Below are 23,509 nucleotides of genomic sequence, written 5' to 3' on the forward strand. Positions count from 1 at the left end.
TTAAAATATTAAAACAATTAAAACCATACTATACAATCAATGGGAGAGCACAGAAACATAACCATTTGATAGGTTCCACACCACCACTACCTGATCCCCAGGCCAGATGGTAAAGCCATGTCTTCAGGTGTTTCTGGAAGGCCAGCAAGGTTGAGGCCAGTCTGACCTCAGAGGGAATGGCCTTCCAAAGGGCAGGTGCAGTGGCTTTCCTCCTTGTCCCATCAGGTGGCACTCTTTTGTGGATGGAACCCACAACATGCCCCTTCTGCCGGACCTGATGGGACAGGTAGATGTAATTGGGGAGAGGCGGTCCCTCAAATAGCCCAGCCTCACACCATGTTTTTTTTCCCATGCATGTGCTACAACTGCTATCATATCTCCCCTCAATTGTCTTTTCTGTGGGCTACCAAGATTCTTCTTGCAGGGCTTGGTTTCCAGATCCCTCTCTTGATAAATCTTCTCTGAACCCATTCCAATTTATCACTGTCCTTTTTGAGATGTGATTCCCAGAACTGGACACACTATTCCAAGTGGGGTATGGCCATGGCAGACTAGAGTGGAAAACTGCCTGGTTTATTAAGTTAGTCAACCAGAATGCCACCTCAATCATGAAAAGAACTCTAGACAGTTTAGGATTAAAACAGAAGAATAAACAAACATAAACCATAAACAATAATACCCAAAGGTGTTCCATTAATGGAATTTTTAAACTATCTGTGGTCTTGTTCCCAATATCTTTCTAACTGTCCCTGAAGTGTAATGCTGAATGTTCTATTAAAAAAAAAAAAAAATCCCCTCTCACCCCTACGGTGGTATGTCCTCCTCAATCTCAGGTCCTCTACCAGAAGCCTGGGAGTTTGAGGGTTCTGGGCAGTATCTTAGCTGTTCCTAGCACTGCACTCTTCTGGACAGAGAGCTCTGATGTTCCTGGGATCTGTTGGAGCCATTTCCCAGCTTAGGAGCCACAGCCCTGAATGCTCCTACCACCACTGGAACCACTTTGGCCTTGACTTTCCACATCCTCTCTAGTTCCTCCTTCAGGCCCTGGTACTTTTCATACTCCTTCTTCCTAATGTTGTTGTCACTTGCCACCACTACATCTATCACCACTGCTGTCTTCTGGTCTACTACCATGAAGTCTGGTTGATTAGCTAGTACCTGCCTGTCCCTCTGGATCTGGAAGTCCCACAGGATCTTAGTCGTTATTCTCCATGACCTTATGTGGAATCTCCCATCTGAACTAGAGAGGGTCTAGTCCATATACTGCGCAGATGTTCCTGTATACAATGCCAGCTATTTGGTTGTGCCGTTCAGTGTATGTGGTTCCTGCCTGCATCTTACACCCTGCCACTATGTCTTGGAGTATCTCTGAGGCCTCTGCACAGTCTGCACCTTGGGTCCTGCCTAGTGTGGTAGACTCCTGCTTCTATGGACGTGGTGCTTAGCACCTGTTCTTGTGCTGCTGTGATCAGTGCTGCTATGAGAGTGCTGTCTTTTAGTCCAGCCCTTTCCAACAACTGATAGGATTTCCCAATGTCAGCCACCTCAGCTGTCACCAACCACATGGTACTTCCCATGCAGGGTCTTGTCCTGCCATGGCACTTCCTCTGCTTGGACTTCCTCCCATGTCTGCTGCCGCCTCAGGCATTCTCTCAGCAGCTCATCTTTGGATGCCATCTTGCTGATGTACTCCTGAATGTTCTGGGTTTCATCTAAGACAATGGCTTTGACACTCACCAGACCCTGGCTGCCCTCTTTCCAGCTGGTGTACAGTCTCTGGGTGTTGGACTTGGGGTGGAAACCTCTGTACATTGTGAGGAGCTTCTGGATCTTCACATCAGCAGCCTCCATGTCCTTCTTTGGCCAACTCACTATACTGACAGGGTATCTGATAACTGGCAGGGCATACATGTTGATGGCGTGGATCTTGTTCTTCCCATTGAGCTGGCTCTTCAGGACCTGTCTTATCCTTTGGTGGTACTTGGATGTTGCTGTCTTCCTTGCCTCCTCCCTTTGGTTTCTATGTGACTGTGGGACACCAAGGTACTTGTAGCTGGTCTGTATGCCTGCTTTGTGGCCCACTGGTAGTTCCACCCCATCAGTCATATATATAAAATTATATATATACACACACATACACACACACACAGTATATGTATAATTTTTAAATTATTAGTATAATATAAGGGAATAAAGGAACAATAATACAAGTTTATAAGAATATAAAAGATAGATAATATAGATTTTAAAACATCTCCAAATATAAACAGTAAAATACAGGTGGATAGCCAACAAAACCTAAAATATCATGCCTAATATACTCAAGAACATCATTTGAGAGCTTATAATACTATATTTTATTTCCTTTTAAATCAAAGCATGTCTCTATTAAATTTTAACAGTACTTGGTTAACATAATTAAATTCATTAAAGAAAAAAATCTAAGTGATAAACAATACATTAAGACAACACTGTAAATTATATGTCAAGTTAGAATATAAACTCTAAAACATGAATTTCATGTTGTTAGCATATGTTCTCATTTGTACAAGTCTATGTATATACACATACCTAAATAACATCTTAGGATCTTTAACCAAAGCTCATTGCATTCTCCAAGAGAAGCTGGACCAAATGGTCACAGGCCACAGATGAGCCAGAATTTTGAGCAACTGTGTATGGTTTTTATAACCAAGTGAAAAAATATATATACTGCACTGCATTGAAAGGGGACCCACAACTAATTAGCTAAACCTATATTTAAATTGGGAAAGAGACAAGAAAGACCAAGAGACATATAAAGCAGCATATTATTGTTTTGAAAAGGCGGGGGGAGTTGAAATATCTAATAAATAAATTGATAATATGTGCAGTGTCCAATTTGAGTGTAAATAGCATTGGTAGCCAGCAAGGATGAAAAAATAGATTGAGAAAAAAACAAATATTATATATCCTTATGTAATAAGGGTAATAGAAGAGGGTTCTTCATGGGTCTCCTGTGAAAATGAAATTTCTCTACAACCAGTCTATAGAACTGCACAAACTGTTCCTTAGAAGGTATGGATGCAAACCATTGAAGCGATATCTCAATCTGATGAAGCTTTATTCAAATCACTCCATTGACACAGATTTGTGAACCAGAGTAGTGATCTATCTTGAAGAGGCTTTTCATAGCTCATGAAACATTTTGCAATTTTGATAGATTTTCTGCTGCTTTTGAGATTATTGCAGTTTCTAAAATAAAATCAAGAGAGGATTTGACATCAGAAGGACATTCATGTCACTGGTTTTCATATGTACAACTTGGATAAAGATTTAAGTTGATAAAAAGAAATATGGTTTTGAATGAAACAAAACTGTTTTTGAAACTGAATTGTGTACTAATGATGAACATCTTATTGCTAAAATGTATAAGCTTTTGTTTACATATAAGTATACATATAAGTTAAAGATTATATGATAAATGGGCTAAAAATTTTGGATATAATATACAAATGGAATAATGGAAAAATATGTGGATGAAAGGGTTAAAATTTACACTGTGTAATAGCTTGAAGGAGAATTTTTATAAAATGATTTATAGATGGTATTTGTCACCGGAAAGATTATCGGAAATGTATAAAGGGGTTTCAAATATATGCTGGAAATGTGAACAACAAGAAGGGACTTTTTACCATTTTTGGTGGAGATGTAATAAAGCTAAAAAATTTTGGACTCAAATACATACAGTATATTAATCCAGAAGATTCTGAAGGCTAATATACAGTCAAAACCAGAGACTTTTCTTTTGGGACAGATGGATAAACAATTGGAAAAAGCCTATGGACCTTTGTTTTTATATATGATAACTGCAGCTAGACTTTTATATACTTAAAGGTGGAAAGATTTGACATTACCTACAATGGAAGAATGGATGGTGAAGTTGATGAAGTTAGCTGAGATGGCGAAATTGACAGCTTTGCTTAGAGAAAAAACATTGATTAACTTTAATGCCAATTGGAAGCCCCTTTTGGACTTTTTGCAGGAGACAGAAAAAAAATGAAATTAAGATATATGGATTTGATGATTAGTTAAATTAATAGATTGTACAAAATATGTGTGTCAAGATGTAGTTTTAGAGTAGGAGGTAATTATACGATTCATTTATATCTGCTGAATAAGAAGTCAGAAGTTATTCTTTTTGTATTTCTTTTTTTCTCTTCTTTTTCTCTATTTTCTACCACTTTTGTTTTCTTTCTCTACTTCTTTCTTGCTTTCTACTTTTCTTCTTCATTATTAGTTGAATTACTTGTTTGCTTTTATCCTTATGTTTTTTATAACTTGACAAAGTTCTTATTAAAAAAAAGAGATTATTGCAGTTTCATTTCCATATAGGAAGAATGTTGAGGAAAGAACTGAATACTGTAGTGTGAAGGGCTGTCTGACATTGGCATGAATCAATGTCTTTGACCCCCTCTGCCTAGCAGAGTTCTTTTGGGGTGGCAAAGTTAACATTACCCTAGGCTTCCTTGCTTCATTCACTTTTCAGCTCTCAGCTGTGCTCAGCCTTATGCTAATGGCATGCCACATTTTGTGCTGGTCCTGCTAAGACAACCAGAAGATCCAATCCCCTCTCAGCACTCTAGGCTATGGGCTAAAGGCTGCTATGGCTAGTAGGCAGTCGTGGCTCAAATGATGCATACATTCTTCATCTCTGAGCAAGTTTCAGTCTTGACAACATGTGAATGGGTGCCAGGGTAACACTTACACACATGGCCCAAATGTTCATTATTGTACCTGGAAAAATAGAGTGGTGACATGGCCAAGAATGGCACTTTCTCTGTGCCACCTTTTTTTTTTTTTTAAATAATCTGCCTATTTCTGGTAGCATATCATTGGGCCAGCCTACTTTTCCTGCTCATGCTAACTAACAGAGAATTGCCAGCAAGTTACACAGACTTGGGTAAATTGTGCCAAATTGCCCTGCCAAGTTGCCCTGCAAAACCAGGCTGTCCACTGAAATCGATGATGAGGTGGTCCTTCCCAGGAGGAGCCAAGCTTGCCAACCAGCTATGCCAATCCTCCTGGCACCCTGAAAAATCCAGCAATCAGAGACAGTGAAGCCACACCAACCCAGAACAGCAAATCAATGTTCATTCTTCTGAAACTTCTCAAAAGAAACTTAGACTTGCAAATTTGTCCTGGCCAGTCTGGCACATCACTCATGAGGCCTTCCTTTCTAGCAAGAGCCATGCTTGCCAGCCAAGTGTGCCAATCTGCTGACATGTCATTAAATTCAATGATCAGAGTCAGCAAAGCTACACCAGCCACAAGGGCAAGTCAATCCACATTCTTCAATGTCATGCCAAGCTGGCCTCCCAAGAAGTGCAAATGGGGAAAAGTTTGTTAAACACTTTTGGAAAGTTTTACTTCTATGTTGGAGTAGAGCATTTTCTGCACTGATTCTGCACAACTTCTTACAGGTTCTTTGCTGGACCATTTGGAAGTTGCTGGGCTCTCCTTTCCTCATTCCTGTTACCGCCTGTTAAAAGAGGTACAGGGGAAATATTTTAACAACTTATTGCTAAAATCTGGCAGGATTTAGTTATTTATTTATTTATTATCAAATTTATATAGCCGCCCATCTCACATATGCGACTCTGGGTGGCGCCCACAATTCAAACAAAACAATTCAAACAGAATAATTAAAAACCATTGAAAGCAATTAAAAACTATAAATATAAACAAAATGACAGGAGAGTGCATTCAAAACCTTACATACAGTATAACCTTTTTGCAGGCTCCTTATTTCCACGGGATCTCCAAGCCTGCTGACGAAACCAAGTTTTAAGGGTTTTCGGGAAGGAAGGATTAAAGGTTCTCTAAAGGGTCCACCAACCCTTCCTTATTTTCATCCAATGCTTCCAGTGTTGATGATTCCTCCATATGGCCTGAGGACTTTTTTCTCAAACAGGATCTTGAAGCAGCTTGAATTGAATCAGTTTCCTCCCAAATCTTGAACTGCAATCCCCAACTTATTCATGCCTTCTTCAAATCCCAAATCTCCAATTCAGATTGAATCAGGTCTGGTTTGCATGAGCCTAGATAAGAAAACATGATGTGGGGAGCCAATTCCTTTGTATGTTCTTGTAAGATCCCTTGAACTATTATAGCACTTAACACTTGATTTCAAAATTATTCTACCATCCAGGAAAAGATTCGGATATACAAACAGTGTCTGTATAAACATAATAAAATGTGTCTAGTTAAAGAAACTGACAGTTTATGGCAGGGAGTGATGACCTTTTTCAGGCCCTGGGCACTGTTACATGAACTAAGGCAATGGGCTTAGCACTCCTCCTTCTGCTAAATTAGTGATTAATTGAAGAAAGATGAGACTCTTGTGAAGTGGGATTCTAAGGTTCACAGTCTTTCCCCCTGTTTGTACAGAATCACGGCATACCAGCATTTTCCAGTGGAACTTGGTGACATACCACAAACTATGCAAATGAAAGGATTTTCTTATGCCAGAAACAGAAAGACTGTTTATTATCCATTGCTCCATTTTAAGTCAAGTTCAATTATTTTCATATGTCACATGTTATTATCATGGATATTTTAATTTCAGGAATTATTTACTGTTATATGTTGTTATTTTAAAACACGGGAAGATTTTGCAGATTATGGCAGTGTATACATTTAATAGACAAACACGTAAGTGACCTTTTTTTTTTTTAATCATTGCAAGGTAAGAAAAATATTTAAACTCGATACTTGCAGTGAAATTCAGCTGCAAATATCAGCAACAATTTAAACAGCCTTGCCTCTGAATTGCACAACCTGTTTTGCCTGCTTAAACATTTCATTCCACTTAAATGGGGATGGCAGCAAAGGTTAAACAGGATAAGAAAAAGACTGTGGAGTAGGGCGGATAAGCCTTGGAGGAAACTGCTGTGTTTGCGTGCTCATGCCTGTGTGCTTGCCACTGTTGGGACCAGAGTCACAAAAGAAAGTACAAGTTATTTATGAGTGCCATTGTCCAACAGACGACATTAGCTTGTCTGAACAACCATTCACTGTCTTTTGAGTATGTTGGAAAGCTTTTTTGCAACCCAGATCTCTTTCTTGAAAAGGGACTGAGAACTTTTCAGAGCTCCTCCTGTGGGTTCCTTGCTCAAATCTTGCTACTTATAGAACTGCCATATGGGGCTGGGGGAAAAACGGCTGCCAAATTTACAGCCAGGCATAAAACGTAATTGAAACACAAATAGACATTTGGTCTGTAACTTTTCTCTTCATAGACTTTTCCTTTGAAGAAGAGAGGTGGTAAGCCTCACCAACAGCTGTGCGATAGATAAGCCTTATTCAGGCATTCAAGAATCCCAGCCATGAAGGGGAGACAGAACATGTGCTCTGATGCAGCCTCCCGCCCCCTCTAGCGCCCTCAGTTGACAGGAAGGGTCTGAAAAAAGGCTGTATTCAGCTGAATGAGAGCTCAATGCTTAATGCTGGCACTTTCTGGAAGGTACAAAGATGAGGTAGGCTGGGCTATTAGAGCTGGGCTGAGGGCTTCATACGGTGAATTGCCTTATCTGTAATTCACCTCAATAGCAAGACTTGAGATGACAACAAAAAACTTGAAGTGATAACAAAAGACTTGAGGTGACAACAAAAGCAAAGTTGTGTTGCGCTAATGGTGATCATGATCTTGGCTCAGTTGCTTTTATAGACAAGAGCTAGGCAAGGTGTAGTCTCATGAAGCACCCAAATCATGAACTCAGACCATAATTATAAAAAATCAGTAGTACATGTTTCTGCTGTTTTGAGGTAGAAACAAGAAAAGTATCATGTGAACCATAAAATAGCCTTAACACAGTTTTAAAAACCCAAAGAGAATAAATTTCTCTTTAAAACTTAGGAAAAACATTGCAGGCCATAATCCCACCTAATTTGAATCAGCTCCTTCCAATGTCGCCCTCAGGTCCCCTAAAAATGTTAATGGCAGCTCCCAGCCACAAAAAGGTGGTCGATTCTTTTTATTATTTATTTCTTTAGGAAATTTCTATGCTGCCCACTCTCTTAATGGCTGTGGGTGGCTTACAAGATACCATTAAAGCATAATAAAAACAACATTAAAACATAACAGATATAAAATACAAATGCTAAACAATATCATTAAAAGCCCTGGGAAATGTAATATGTTCTGAGTCTTCTCTTGAACTGTAATAAAGAGGAAGCTTGCTAGAATTTTAGTGGCAATTTATTCCATAATATGGGTGCAGAAAGTAAAATTGGTTATTAATGTCAAATTATCTTTGGTAGGATCCATAAAAAATGTCCCTTGGATGACCTAAGGTTACAGGGCAGACTGCCCAAGAGTAGGTGGTGCTATAAGTAGCCTAGGCCTAAGATGGGTCAGGTTTTAAACACTACCAAGAGTATGTTGAATTGGGCTTATAAGGAAAATGGCAAGAAGAAATCTCCCACAATCATTTCTAGTAGCACAGGAAGACAGGGATGGTACTTTCAAAACCCGGGTCATCCAAGCCCTGCAACAAAATGCCATGCTCTAGTGGTGTCCTTGCTGAGGGGTGGGGCAGTTGCACTAATGCCATACACATTTACAAAAGGGTAGAGACACAGATTGTGAGACACATTTCCCATTTTGCAGATTGTGAACCCCCGTGAACACATGTCACATTCCACTTCTGAAAGAGCTAAGACTATCAACAAGGCTGCAGTCTCCCTGTCTTTTTCCTGGCACAGTATAGATCATCCATCTTGGTGGCTAAGTCCCTCATCAAGGTGTAAAAGCAAATTGGAAAGGATTAATATAATCTGTTGCGTTTAAGTGACCCTGCAGGTTTAGCACCACCACTTCGCCACTGGCTTGGTTAAATATGGAATATTGGATACCAGCTATGGTTGGTAAAATCACCCAATTCAGTGCTGGCTTCTTAACTAAGGCCTTACCAAGGCCTTCTTTAAGGAGGTGGAGAATTATACCTACAAAAGAGAAGTATTAAAGATAAGAAATATATTTAGCAGGCTGGGGTCCTTATAAGCCTTTATAAGCCAAGCAAGGGAGGGAACTTTATACAGTAAGCCAAGCCAGGGAATATGCAACTAGTGACACCAGGAAATCCAAGAACATTCCTCTGGGTACAAGCAATTTAACTGGTTCAGAAATACGTTAGTAGATGGTCTAGTGGACATCCTAAGTATGGCACTGCTTAAAGTGACTCCAAATCTGGGTGATCTTGTCTATGAAGAATGTCCCAGCCTGCTAAGAGAGATGGTGTCAGGGCACTGGATGGATCCACTGAAGGTTGTATTGTCCACCTGATAGTCCTGAAGAAGTCTTTTGGATTGTTCTATATGAGGACAACCAGAGAGAACATCAATTAATTTTTCTCTCTGATTTAAGTACAAAAGTATCCTTGAAGATGCATAGGCAGGCTTTAAAAGGCTAGATCAATCAAAGACCACTGCCTGGTGTTGCAGCTTCAGTTCCAGCAAATACATGAGCAACAATAAACTGGCAATTATTTGTGACTTTTTGATTTTAAAGCAACTTACAATTCTATTTCAAGAGTCATGTTTTGGGAAAAACTCAAGAACTTTTCCATCAACAAAGAACTACTGCTACTGACTTATAATCATAATTGTGGCAGTCTACAAATATTGTAAATATATAAATAAATAAACTGTAGAACATTTTGGCCCTCCTCACTATGACAATCTTGTTGTATGTAACCAATCATGTTCCTTATGTCCCCCAGGCAGGACCCAAAGGAAATGAGCAGGGAGTTTCCTCATGTAGATAGAAATGGTCCTATAAATATTCTGGCTCCAAATTTAGCAAGTAAATATAGCCTGGCTCTGCCTGTTGAAATTCGCAAGACTTCCAGCTTCAATATCCTAACTTTGTGCATTCCCAAATCTGTTAGACTGGTGTTTCTGGAGAATTCTGGGAGTTGAAATCCACACATCTTAGAGTTGCCAAGGCTAAGAAACACTGTGTTAGACTGTCATTCTCATCATATTCATCTTGCTTACTGAAACCTTAGCAGCCAAAAATATAGTTTACAAAAGAATATTCTTCCTTTTCCATAAGGTCAGAGATATAATCAAGAGATGGCTGTGCTATTTGTCTGCTTTCTTTGTATTCTGAAAAAGGAGATTTCAGAATTCTTAAAAGGCAGGGAGCTGAACTATTTGCATGTGGAAAATGAAACCTACAGCCTGATTCTTAGTTCATGGTAAAAGCAAACTTTGAATCAGGGACTTCTTGACTTATAATTCACCAAATTGTATGGTATTTATTTCTGAGTAAACGTATATAAGATCGCCCCTACTTCTAAGCCCTGTAGTAGCTTAGCTGCTGCTTTGAAAATAAGAAAAAATCCAAATCATAATTCCTTAATAAATAAATCCAATATTTTAGATTTCCCCATCATTTCTGTTTATGACTCATTTTATTCCTCTACTATAACTTTAGGAATTCTGTGTACTTCTTGAGTACCCATTGTTTTGAACAAGGAAAATATAAAACTGTTTTCCAGATCTTTCTGGAGGAAAAAAAAGTGCTATGTTGATAGCTGTAGTAGTCCGAAGTGTAGTTTGTAATTTCTCAAATGAATAATAAAAGAAATGTAACCGGGGCACTGTTATTTATGTCATTGTTCATCCAAAGAGGGAAATCACACTTCAGTTGGCAAAATGCCCAAGCTAACAAAGAGGCATGATAAGAACTGTAGAAACCCTTCCTGGATCTGTCAACTATGGGCCCATTTAATAAAGAGTTCTCAGCTTGAAAATGCATTGAATTCAAAGTGAAAATCAAAGATGAAACATGTAAAAGAACACAAGCATAAATTAGATAAATCTCCAAGGTATTCAGGCTGAGATCAAAGGAAGATAGCAGAACAAATTGTGTAAATGTAGTCAAGCAAAAAAAAAAAAAAGGACTCTTGGTTGGTCTAAAAGAAAGCTGGAACAATACAGTGAATAAAGTGCTATAAGGGGATTAAGATGACCTTCATGCATTGAAAGAAGTAAAAACTGAGCAAAGGCCATTAGAAAGCAATGGGGCTGCCTGAAGTCACTCTAATCATCTGAGAAGGCATCCATCGATGGGATCTTTCTTCAAAGTTCCCATACCAGTAATCTGTAAGGTATTGTAGATTGGGCAGAGAAAGAATGATTGACCCAAAGGAAGGAATCTAAATGTATATTTAGCTAAGTTCAGCACATTGTGATGCATGGACAGCATAGAGATATGGCCACTTGGCTAATGGACAGGACAGGTTTGACAGATGCAATTCCTAAACTCTATTAAGAATGTTGACTTATGGGGAGGAAACTGAACTCACTAAGAATTAGTTGAAGAAGTACTTGGTAGGTATGTTGAATTGGTCTGCTTAGTCCATGTACCATTCTCATATTTATCTTGTCATAGTCTTCATTGATAGTATTTAAATAAAATATAATACATCTCACCATCAGAGGAAATGATCTATCTGCTTGCTCAGTCTTTTGTCATGTTGGATGATAACTTCAAGGCCCTTGCATTTCTTTGATGGATATTTATATTTATATTTGTAATGGACCCAAACCAGACAGTCTTTCAAAGAGAAAATCCCTTCCAATTTATGATTAGGAACAGCATAGTGGAGAAAGCTATGACTGCATTAGGCAAGAACCAGTTTGGTTTAAAATTCAAAACAGCCTGATGTGAAATGGCTCTAGCATTTTATTCTGTTATCAAAACTAAGTCACGGGACATACATAGTTATTTTGGGGGGAGGGGCTTAAAAAACTCAAAATGGTCCACTCTGAGGATGGAACAGCCAACTTTAAGGCTGTTTCATATGACCAGAACATTCCAGATGCTGCTTAAAATGGCCAAGTTCTGTTCATAGGTTAGAGCAAACCTCTAGCTTTGAGCTTGAAAAACATTAAACACTTTGAGCACTCAAAGTGAATTGCACACTCATATCTACGACTAGAGGAGCTACTTGTCTAACACTCTGCCTCTTTGCTATTTGGGTGCTAAGTGTTGATAGGCAAATTCAAGGTGGGTCCCTGCTCTCCTTTCAGATGTTTCTTAACTGGACTTAGTTTCAGACTATTCCCCAACTGGCTGGGGAATTCTGGGAGTTGAAGTATGCATGTCTTAAAGTTGCTAAGGTTGAGAAACACTGGACTATCCTGCATTATGTAGGGCATGTATCACCTATTATTTATATACTTTAAACTGGCAAAACAAGAACAGTTTGCAGATAATCAAGATATGCTGGGAAAGGAGGAATTTCAAAATATCTTTTCAGACTCAAGCTTACGCCTTTTAATGAAATTGATTAGTTTGAAAAGGTGCTATCACATTTCTTCTGATTTTTGTCTTTTCAGACTGAGTATCTGTCATCTGAGTTTCCTGCCCTGGGTGATTCAAACTTCTGAAGCCCATTTAATGACTCACAGAATTAAATGCTTGCAATTCACAAGGAAAACTGTTAGACCCTTTTCAATGATTACTAAGTTGTGTGTGTGTGAGAGAGGGAGAGACTGAGACTGAGAGACAGTTTGTTATATGAGTGCAATGCAGAACACAATATGTTCATGGGAGCCTATAAACCCTTTGACTAAGTAGGTTGTACCTCCTGCTAAGCCACATTAGCAATTCAGCTGTGATAGGAGAGACAATGGAAACTTAACTAAGTTGAGTGCAGGGCAGCAAATAATCATTTTAATGGGGGAGTCAGCTGCTTGAAGCAGATGTTTGACCTGCCCACTGTTCATAGGGGAGGGATAGCTTATAGGAAACATGGCCCCAGTCACATGCTATTAAAGACATGATCTACAGCACTTGTAAGATAAACTTCAACAAAGAGACAATAGAAGTGGAAAGGCCTTAGCTTTGCTGGCATGCTTTGTGGTTGGGTTGCTATGCATCTCACACAGTTTGGGCTTTAGACTTCAAAGCCATGCTGTCCAGGTGAGAACAGGGATCTGATGATTCAGATTTATTGAATGTGGCCTCTTTTGATGATTTCTTGAAAGTGACCATTTTTTGGTTTGGACCATGGAATACTTAAACCACCCGGCTGTCAACAGGTCAGACTTTTCTTTAAGGTTTAGTGGTTTAATGGATTTTTATTTCTTAAATTTTCCTTTAGTGTCTGGTTCAAGAGTTTTCTAAATGTCAGACCAGGATTCCTTTCAGAAAGGTTTGTCTATGTTGAGAAGGTACCTAGATATGCTGATGTAATAGGAATTGTTCACTTTGGTCTAGTGCTTGCTTGTATCATATCTTGGATTTGGCTCTTTCTCCCTAAGTGTACTCGGTCCTGTCCATCCCTACTATTGTCTCTGATCTTTTCTTCCAGATCCAATCAAAACCATCTCCCAGCATATGGAGATTACAATATTGCTCTTACATCTACTCCTTGTTCTACATCTGGCTCACGCACTTAGAAAATGTTGGTGAATCAGACAAAAACAGAATGAAAAAGGAAGAGAAGCAGAACTAGAACAGCTAGTATAGCATTGAGGTTAAGGTGCTGAACCAGGACTGAGAAACCCAGGTTCAGGTCCACCCTCAGCCATGAATCTACCTTTGGGCCAGTCACTGTCTCTCAGTCCTACATACCTGATAGGGTTTACGAGGAATATATAGATAAGCAGTATTTACTGAAGAAAATAAGTCATACCAAAGAGTTTCAACAATGGCTACAATTCAAGAACATGCAATATAATAATGTTGAATGCCTCTTATATTTCATTTTCATTCTTGTCCTACTTGCATCACTTTTTTGAGCAAACTGGTTGTTTCCATCTGTCCTGCTTTTGCAATGGTCACACTTTCTATCATCTTGTTTTTCAAGATAACAATTAACTCTCACACAGAAAATGGGGGGTGGGGGCTGCATGTAGAAGTATGCAAATTCATAGTTGTAGTGGGCTGGGCAAAATCAAAGTGGGTAGGTGCATAATGGCAGCCAGAAAGGCCAGTTTGTTTTCATCTCTTCATCTCTTCATCCATCCATGCATCCTCTTCTTGATATATATATCACCAACTATCACAGCCATATCTCCTCATTTTCTTTTCATCCCATTATCTCCCCTTTCTCTCTTTCTCTTTTCCCTCTCTCTGTCCTTCTCTCCTTGATGAAAATCTCCCTTGCCAACATACACCAAGAAGGCATAGAAAAAGTATCCTCCATTATGGCTTTCTTTACCAATCTACTCTTGAGTGAGGCAGGGGGTGTTGTTGAGGAACAGAGACTGCAGCTGCTAGCCAGATCTAAAGACTCCCTAAGTCAGATCTGGCCAATGGACTGCTGGTTCCCCATCTCTACTTTAAATACAGAATTTCATACTAATAATCTATTCTCGCTCAGGTTTCATGGGCATGATGTCAGTAGGGTGAACTCCTCAGCCATCTATCCCTTTCTAAGGGCACTCAGCCAGTTAGGCAGTCTGAGCATATGGCTTCCTCTCTTGTGGCTGCTGCAGTTCATGTAACAGAACTGGTCAAGCTGGTAGCTCTCCATGATTGCCAGCCCAATATTTCTTCTAATCCAGCTATATGCAAACAGAATGTCCCTATTAGTATACCTCCAAAAATTGGTATTATTGTTTGATCTATATCATTGCCTTACACTTTGGAGCTGTCTTCTCATTCCTTCAGTTCTCCAACATTAAGTGCACCCTGCCCATAAGGAGGTGTTGAGGTTTCCCCATCTCTCATATACAATGAATGAGAATCCAGCTGTTTTCAAGAAACTTCTCTTTGTGCTGCTAGCTGTGCAGTCTGTACTATTCTGTCACCTAGTGATGGAAAATAAGCTTTTACAATGCAGCTTTCAGCTACACACAAATAAGGAAAAAGACCAATCCAGAACGGACGCCACACAAAACAAGAAGTCTGTGCCATCACCTGCATAATTGATTACAGAAAGAAGAACAGATGTTTGACCATAGTCATGTCTAGTATATAGGCTGTGCTGTTTCCCAGGGAAGGTAAATCTGGCCATACTGATTTGTGCCTTTTGTTTTCTGTAAAGGCAGAGATGTCCTTGAATTGTATTAATGCACTTGATTTTTGCAGATAAAGGTGGAAATATAACTACCCAAATCATGAAACACAACCTTTCCAACTATGTTGCCTACACTCTGTCTGAAGAGCAATTCCAAGTCAGAGGGCATCTGGTCAAAATGTAAGAGCATTCTAAAGAGGTATTTGCTATGAATACCACAGCTGAACACAAAACATTGTTCTTTCATCTGTCATCAAACAGGGTACTGATGATTAGATGCTAGGAGATAATCAGTCTGCTTTACTTCTACAGTTCTCTTCACCTGCCTCACAAGTGAATTGGCCTTTACTATCTCTCATTCTGATTTAGTCTGAATAGCTTGGAAGTATCTGCTATTTGTATATATATGCATCTCTGCCTTTTTCCCACAGAAATGCAATATTCAAAAGAAGGAAGAGAGGCTTAGAGAGGTTCTGAGAGAGTGTCCCACTAAGCAATGACCAGTAACTTTGAGAAGTCCAAGCCTAAACTCTGATAGAAAACAGGGATATTATAGATCCTGAAGTGGAAAGGGAGGGACCGATTTGATACTTGGAAATCCAAGGCCTTCCCTTAAAGCAATAATGGAGAATTGGCCCACGAAAGATTTCAAAACAGTAGGCTGGTGTCTGTACTCAAAACCTGCACCACTACTTGGCATATCCCCATATATGCTATAATTTTAAATATATCCTTTATCTAGCCTCCCTTAGGAGAACAAGCGTAGCCCAGTGAAAAGTTTGTGCTTTGCAGTAAGAAAATCTGTTTTAATTCCTAGCATCTCGTGGCAGGGAGAGTGTGGGGAGAGAGAGAAGACCCCTCCCTGAAACACTGGAGAGCTGTTGCCAGTCAAGACAGAGTGTTCTTAATCTGCTGAAGGGAGCTGATGTGTTCTCCAACATATTTGAAGCCCAGTGCAATTGTCTAATACATAAGAAAGTGCTCTGTGGTATTTCAGCCAAGTGGAAGTCTATTTTTAAAAATTTCCATTGAAATATGTAAAATAAAGCAGCTTTAGCAAGGCGATGCTCTAAGTATTTACTTGTTATACACCACAATGCACAATGCCCAGCAATTCTTCTGGCCAGGTGGTGCTTGTAATTGCAATATTAGGTCTGTGACTGTTGCTTTGCCAAAGGGAAAAATACACCCATGGAATCCATCAAACTTTCAAGAAAGGAAAGAAAGAGGATGAGAAAGAATGAAGAATTCAGCATCCTGATTTGCTTATGCAATAATCCAATTTGCATATGCAAATGTCAGTTTTTTACAATCATGCTGGGTGATTGCACATTATTGCCTCCCACCTGCTGTGTCTTCCTTTGAAAATTTGTCTCTTTTATCTGCTTTTTAAAATATACATTACTTGCAACTAGTGTGCAGTTTCTATGTGTTTTGCCTTGATTCAGCACAGCAACAAAGATTATGCTTAAACTGAACAAGGACAGTGAATCTTATGGGAAACTTTTATGCTTGAAAGCTTTGCTAAATCAGCATTTAAGCTTTGTACTCAACAAATCCTTTGGATTTCTTTAGGGTTTTTTTTTTTCTCGAAAGTTTCTAATATTTTCAGTGTTGTCATTATATCCTTATGAGCCTTCTTCTCATATGTTCCCTTTCAAGGACCCTGGAAAGATAGCCATAAAAGCTAGTAAAATGAATCATTATAAAGTGCTATATCTGAAAGTAAACTTTTCTTTGTATAACTTGGGTAAGTTACATACTCTTTGAAAGGGTCTTTAGAGTACTATTTAAATAAGGAACCTCCAGAAATTCCAGCAAGGGCAAACTACTTGTTGCCAAGAAAAGAACATAGACCAGGAGTTGATCTCAACTTGAGAAATATTTGAACTTCTCTCTCTCTTTCCCTTTGGAGACAGACAGTGACAAATGAAGGAAGATGGGATCTTTAAGGTTTCTGTTGAACAGAAAGTAAACCATTCAGGAATTTCAAGTATTTGAATGGAATACCTCACAGACTGGTTGTCTTTAGCTTGGAAAAAAAGTTGATTGGGAGGGAGAACAACAAGACTGAATATATAAACATGTCTGTGGCATGGAAACCATGGACAAGGAGAAGTGTCATCTGCTGAAGCTCAGTGCAAGAAGATTTAGAACAGACAAATTCTTCACACAATATATAATTAACCCACGGAATCCATTACCATATGACATTATAATGACCCCTATCTGGCTTTAAAAAGGTATTAGAGAAATTTATAGAGGGCAGGTCTATCATGGGTAGTAGTCTAGAAGACTCAGTCTTACCTACAGGTTGGGGTATCATTCTTAAAAATACCAGTTGTTGGTAAGGGGTATGTCTCCACTCCTGCTTTGGAGCACCCAATGTAATGGTATGTGGGAATGGTCTTGGGAGAGAGGGCAAAGAGACACAGCCAAGGAAACAGATAAAAGGCAACTTAGCCCACAGCAGGAATGTGGGTGGGGCAAGCAGCTCACAAGGGACCTCCCTAGTTTCTTGGGCTGTAAAGGGGATGAGGGGAGAAATGTATTTTCAGACTTGCAAGGTTCTGTTAATATAGCCTTACAATAAAGTAGAATTAGCCCACCGGGCTGTGTTTCTACCTCACAAGGCTGACATCCAGATACATTTGGTTGCCCACTGTGAGAAACAAAATGCTGGACTCAGATGGGCCTTAGCCTGATCCAGCACAGCTAGAGCTACATTCTTAGGTTCAGAGGTCTGATTACTCAAGCACGGTGATAGCCTTGTGTGAAGCATTCAAAGGAGCCCTGTGCCAACCAACCAAAGTACCCATCCAAGCTGTCAAGGCCCTGAATTTTCTTGGAGGATTAGTACGGCCATTTTGAAGTTCTGCCCACATTATCTAAGTTTTTGAAGTTCTGCCCACATTATCTAAGATTAAGTATCTGCCAGGATTGCTACCAAATGCTTAACACAGCTCTATAACCTGAAAGATAGATATTCAAAATCTTGCCACTGATACAGGTTTGAAGGGAGAGGGATATCCCCTCAAATGGTTAAAATGCATTGAGGCCACCCAGACTGGACTGCCTTTACAGATAATTTGGAAGCTGCAACTGGTACAAAATACAGCAGCCATACTACTGACAAGATAACCTTACCAGTGTAGAATAACACTGATATCAAGGCAGCTGCACTAGTTGCCCATAGGTTTTTGGTTCAGTTCAAAGTGTTGGTCATTATATGGTATGGCATCAGGATACATCAAGGCACTGCCTTACCAAAATTAAATCTGCTGGTTGGATCCAAACATCTGGAAAGGGCCTGTTGTGAGTCCTCCTTCTTAATTCTAGGCTCCATGCTATGGAGCACGCTTCCTTTGGAGATACTCTTAGATCCATCCTTTCTTGCATTTCCCATAGTGTTAAAATTGTGTTTTTCCAGTGATTAGGGCCTGAGCTGGGTGTTATCATAAGTGTGCTTCTAATCTTAGTTAGTTTGTAGATTTTTAAAAATGTTTTGATTGTCCTTATTTCTGCTTGGTTGTGAACTTCGTAGAGTTCTTTGGGACTAGGCAGTCTACAAATGTTGTAAATAAATAAATAAATCCCATATAGTCCCGAACCACAGTGATTATTACTGAGAGTTTTGAAAATGCATTACTTTTGCATCAAATAGTCAAAACCTGAGATGTGAATTGTATCTCAAAATAAGAGGCCAACATACCAACACAATGTAAGCTCAACCATTTGTTGGATATAATATTGGTATGTGAGAATTTGGGGAAAGGGGATTTCAGTAATAGAATGAAGATAAATTGTTTTAAATGATGAATCTCTTTGGTCATGAATGTGCATAGAGAGACATGTAAACACCCTAGAAAAGGAATCTTTGCATTCACATTCATATTTCTTTCTTAATCATTTGGATTGTTTTACATTAATTTTTTTGGACTTTATTTCATCAAGAAGCCCTTTTTAAAGTATTACCTCTATGAATCAAGGTTCTCCCCCCCCCCCCGCAAGGTTTCAATTATCTTTAAGTCTCTTTCTCAAACTGTTAATGTGTGTATGTACAGTATATATGTAAGAGAGAGAGAGAGAATAATAAGGAGAAATTAATTATGCTCATTCTGGCCTACATATATTTTCACATGAACTTTACAAGCTAAGCAGAACAAATGCTATGCTATAAACCTTGCTTGTGATAACCTACATGCATCTTGCTGGAATCCAGAGACACTTGTTACATAAATATAAGCGAGTTTATGATTGTGCCATGCTACTGGCTCCTTTTCTAAAGTCAGGGAACTTGAACTTAAAAGGGATTTTCAGAAGGATGTTGAGAGGAAGAACAGAGTGAGGTAAAATAAAGGTATAAAGACCTAGATGGTGATGGATATTTCTCTATGTATTCTGTTTTGGATCAAGGCAATGAACTGACTGCTTTGCCATTCTGTTGGTAAATGCCAACAAAGAATCTCCCCATCCTCCCCGCCCCCCCCGAAAAGATTTGGCCACCATAAATATCCCAGCTGTCCTAATGGCCAGTTCCCATGGCATAAATTTTGCCAAAGCATTCTCTCCCCACCTCCCCGCCCCCAAAACCCGGCAACTACATTGAGATAAATGCTGTGCTTAAAACCTGATTAATTTTAGCCAAGGGACAAATAGATTTATATCAACTGTAGCTTTGTAACAATTAATGTGACAGGCAGCAGAAGATTAGCTGTACCATGTTTGAACACCATTTATAGAAGCAGGTGCTTTTGCACTCTCCTTCCCTCCCTCTGTATCCCACCCCCTCACCCCTTCCTATTAACGTGGTAGTTATTGTATCACTGTGAAAAGAGCAGCTGCTGCTCCTGAATTTTTTCGTCATCCTCTGTTTCTAACACTGGTGGGGAATTAAGGGTATAATGTTGAGCCTTAATTACCCATAAGCTTCACATCAAAGTGGCAACATTTGGGTACCCTTGGAGAAAACATGTTTAGAATGCAGATTCTTCCTTTTACTTCTGCTCCATCTTGGCAGTGGGGAAGAGATGCCTTTATAATGTTCAAGGAAACCCTGTGGCTTTTGCCAAATTAAATAGAACCCCCCAGATTGACTTCTGGCAGCCTTTGCGGTGCTAAATCAACACAGCATCCTACAGCCAAAACTTTTAAATATAAACAGACACCTATTGCCAAAGAAAGAGAAAAAGAGAGCGAGGCAAATCCTGACAGGGCACGATTTGACACACAGCTCTGCTCTGGCTGCCTATTTGCAATTGTTAAGGAAAATTAGAATTCCTCAAATAGAACCAAGCAAGCCTCCCCCAATCTGGGTTTTGGTTGGTATAATGTTAGGAGCAGCTTGTTGGGCTCAGAAACTTGGAATTCAGATCTGGGTTTGATATGGAGACAGCCTTGATTATCATGATGATGATGATCTATACCTGGAAAAAGACTCTTGGATCTCTCAGTTGCTGTTGAGGCCATTAACTATGATCTTCCGTTGGAGCATTTGGAAAAACTGGGCACAGAAAGTGGTTCCATTCCCATTTCTCTCTCATTTTTCTTCCCCCTCCTCCGAGATTCTGAGGAATTCTGCTGTGTTCTACCTCAGTTTCCACATTATATGGGAAACATCTATATGAAGCCTCTGGGAAGAACCAGTTGCAGGTCTGGAGCTAGTTGTAATTAATCTGCTGATGATACTTCTTTCCTGCAAGCTCATGGTTAGACACCTCCAGGGCCTGTGAATGTCCTCTGGCTGTAAAGGAATTGATATCTATCTTGGGAAAGCACAGATGTCTGTAACTTTTCTTCTTTTTTACTAGCAGAATGCTAGAGGTTTATGAGAAAATGAAGTTTATCAGTGGTCATAGAATTGATGCACTAAACTGCACTTTTCTGAAGTTTTTTCTTTTTTTTTAATAGAAGTATCACTAGAAATATGGTGATTTATATGAATTTTAAGCTAAGCAGAATCAGGCCTGGCTCATACTTGGATGGGAGACTTACAAAGAACACAATGCTATATGCTAAACTGGGAAGTTAAAAAAAAGTTATTGGAAAAATGTACAGGTAGTCCCCGAGTTAAGAATGCCCAGGTTACAGATGACCCATAGTTAAGAACAAAATTCAAGTTAAATACACAATGGTTTGAATTAAATACACAATGGTTTGAGTTAATTACACAACACTATTTATACAGTGCTATGCAATAATGCCATTCCAGCTTACATACAAATTCAACTTAAGGACAGATCTTGGGAACAGAACTCATTCTTAAACTGGGGACTACCTATAACGAAAAACTGCTTCTGCATTGTTGCCAAGAAGATTATATGGATGCCTCCATGAAATCTCCAGGTTCTGAGCTTGAGTCAAAAGAGACTCATTTTTAAAAAACTGCATCCCTTTTTGTTCATAACTTTCCCTAACATGCATGCACGCAAAGAAAAAGAGTGCAGGGTGGATTGGATGACAGGCCAGGCGAGCATAAATGGGTGGTGCTGGTAGAAGTGGGAGCAGCCAAGAGTCCAGTAGGTGGATAGGAGGAGACTGAGTATACATGATAGGTGGGTGGAAGAGAGGAAGTGCATGTGATCAATATATTTGTACACACTGCACACTGTACACTGTCCATTTTAGGAGGAAAAGGGCAGAATACATAATGGGATCTTAAGTAAAAGATGATACTAGACTCTGTTTAATGCAGCCATCCATTAAATGGATTGTCCTTGTAAAGGTGTAGTGAAACAAAATATAATGCAATTTGCCCTTTCTGTGGGAAACACAGACTAGCTAATTGGGGCAGGGGTGCAAAATGAAGGATTGTTCATAAGGAATGTAATACTCCTTCCTGAATGTAGAAGCTGATTGTTGAGGCTGAAGCAGAGATATAAGACACATAAGAGAGTAAGTGCTGATAAATGGAGGGTGTGAAAACAATGATGGTATGCTGATTCTCTGATATAGATTAGTGGCCAAAGTAGACAGTATGCTTGCCACTTGAATAAATAACAGAACTCTCAGATATCACTCAGAATAAGAGAATTATCACCATGAGCTACAGCCAGATAGAGCAAAGAATAAAACTGAAGATCTCTGCTCTCCTACAAACCCTTCATTTGCCAAGATGCTGCAATGGTGAATCAAAGATTGGCTAATAGCAAGGGTTATTCTGATTTTGGGAGCAGACCTATCAGTCACTGAAATCCAGTTCTCCCTTTCCCTCCTCCTCCCACATCACGGACTTTTACAAAAATAACCCTCCATCCAGGGAAATCAACACCCATTCCAAAGTCTTGCTTTCTACTTTAGAATCCTAGACTCAGCTGAATCCAAGGCATAACTCTATTATTTATATTTACTTTTGCATATTTGACAAAAGATAGAGTTGTCAGGAGTCCTGCTCTTAAGAAAAAGTCTCTCCTTGTTTTATTGTTTAGAATGATCAACTCTAAACTTAAACTAATAGCTTGTTGATCATCCAGAAGATGAGAGGGATAAAATAGCTATCACAAGGCATTTATTGCCAATGTCCAGCAGTGTATTGTTTAAAATATAAAAGAGAGAATTGGAAAAAAGTAATTCTTTAAAAACAGGAAGGTCAGTTTTCAGTGTGGAAAATACAGAATCGTTATTTTTCCAATGTGTATTACCCACCCTCATTTGACTGTTATCACTTTGTGATGGTGATTGGCACCAAAGCTTTGTTGCTGGTGTTATTCTCTGCTGCCTACATAAAACCCTTTGGGCTGGGTCTCAGTTCCCTATACACATAAATCTTATCTATATTTAATTCTTTTGCACTGGTCATGGGTAGAGTTTGTACAATGTATATTGTACAATAACAATTGTGGCAAATGAACCTCTGGCACACTGTCTGAAAGCATACCATGCATACAGATATCTACTTACAAACATTCTTAGATACATGAATACACTTGTGCACCTTGCCTTAAGTTGGCCTATTAATAATGCCTACCTGTTGCAGGGAGCTGCTGTTAGCCCAACTGATCTGTGTGCCTGCAAGCTCTCCATAGAAATGAACAATTTTTGCCAAAACATTCAGGCACATAGTTTGCCTCTAACCAATTGTCACCAGTTGCTGCTCAGAGGCTTGACTGACATCACAGGCAGCCAATCAAGCCAAGTACCTTAATGCATCTTTGTACTACTGACCTTCAGAAATGTGCTTCCAAACTGACCTAGCTAGGGCACTATTGCCCCCTAGTCTCCATTTTCTGAACTACAACATGTACATAAATTTACATTTGTCATATCACCCTTTTAGGAATGGAACATCTTCAAACTGGTGTTTGATTCTTAATACTAATTTGCTTTAAAGCCATGAAAGAGCCAGTGATATCTGGTATGGTTGAATGACATGATGTTTTAAGCATCATGATATATATGTTCAGTCTCTGGATCTGAAATACAGGTGGTTGTTCTTTTAAATCAACCTGTAAATTCTTCTTTTCTACCATGGTAGAAAGAGGTTTCCATCC

The 23,509-nt window shown here is 39.3% G+C and overlaps 1 long non-coding RNA gene across 1 annotated transcript; it reads right to left on the reverse strand.

The window, feature by feature from the left end:
- LOC148214690 (uncharacterized) lies at positions 1 to 23,038 on the reverse strand. The gene is made up of 3 exons (XR_015797674.1): positions 22,987 to 23,038; positions 5,461 to 5,521; positions 1 to 3,234 (listed from the first exon to the last, which is right to left on the reverse strand). It is a non-coding gene; the product is annotated as an uncharacterized LOC148214690 (long non-coding RNA).
- Between the last annotated feature and the right edge of the window lie 471 nt (positions 23,039 to 23,509).

Source organism: Python bivittatus, unplaced genomic scaffold (assembly GCF_059951505.1).
Source record: "Python bivittatus isolate LINGU-HERP-01145 unplaced genomic scaffold, Pbiv_v1 ctg000580_np1212, whole genome shotgun sequence".
Classification (NCBI taxonomy): domain Eukaryota; kingdom Metazoa; phylum Chordata; class Lepidosauria; order Squamata; family Pythonidae; genus Python; species Python bivittatus.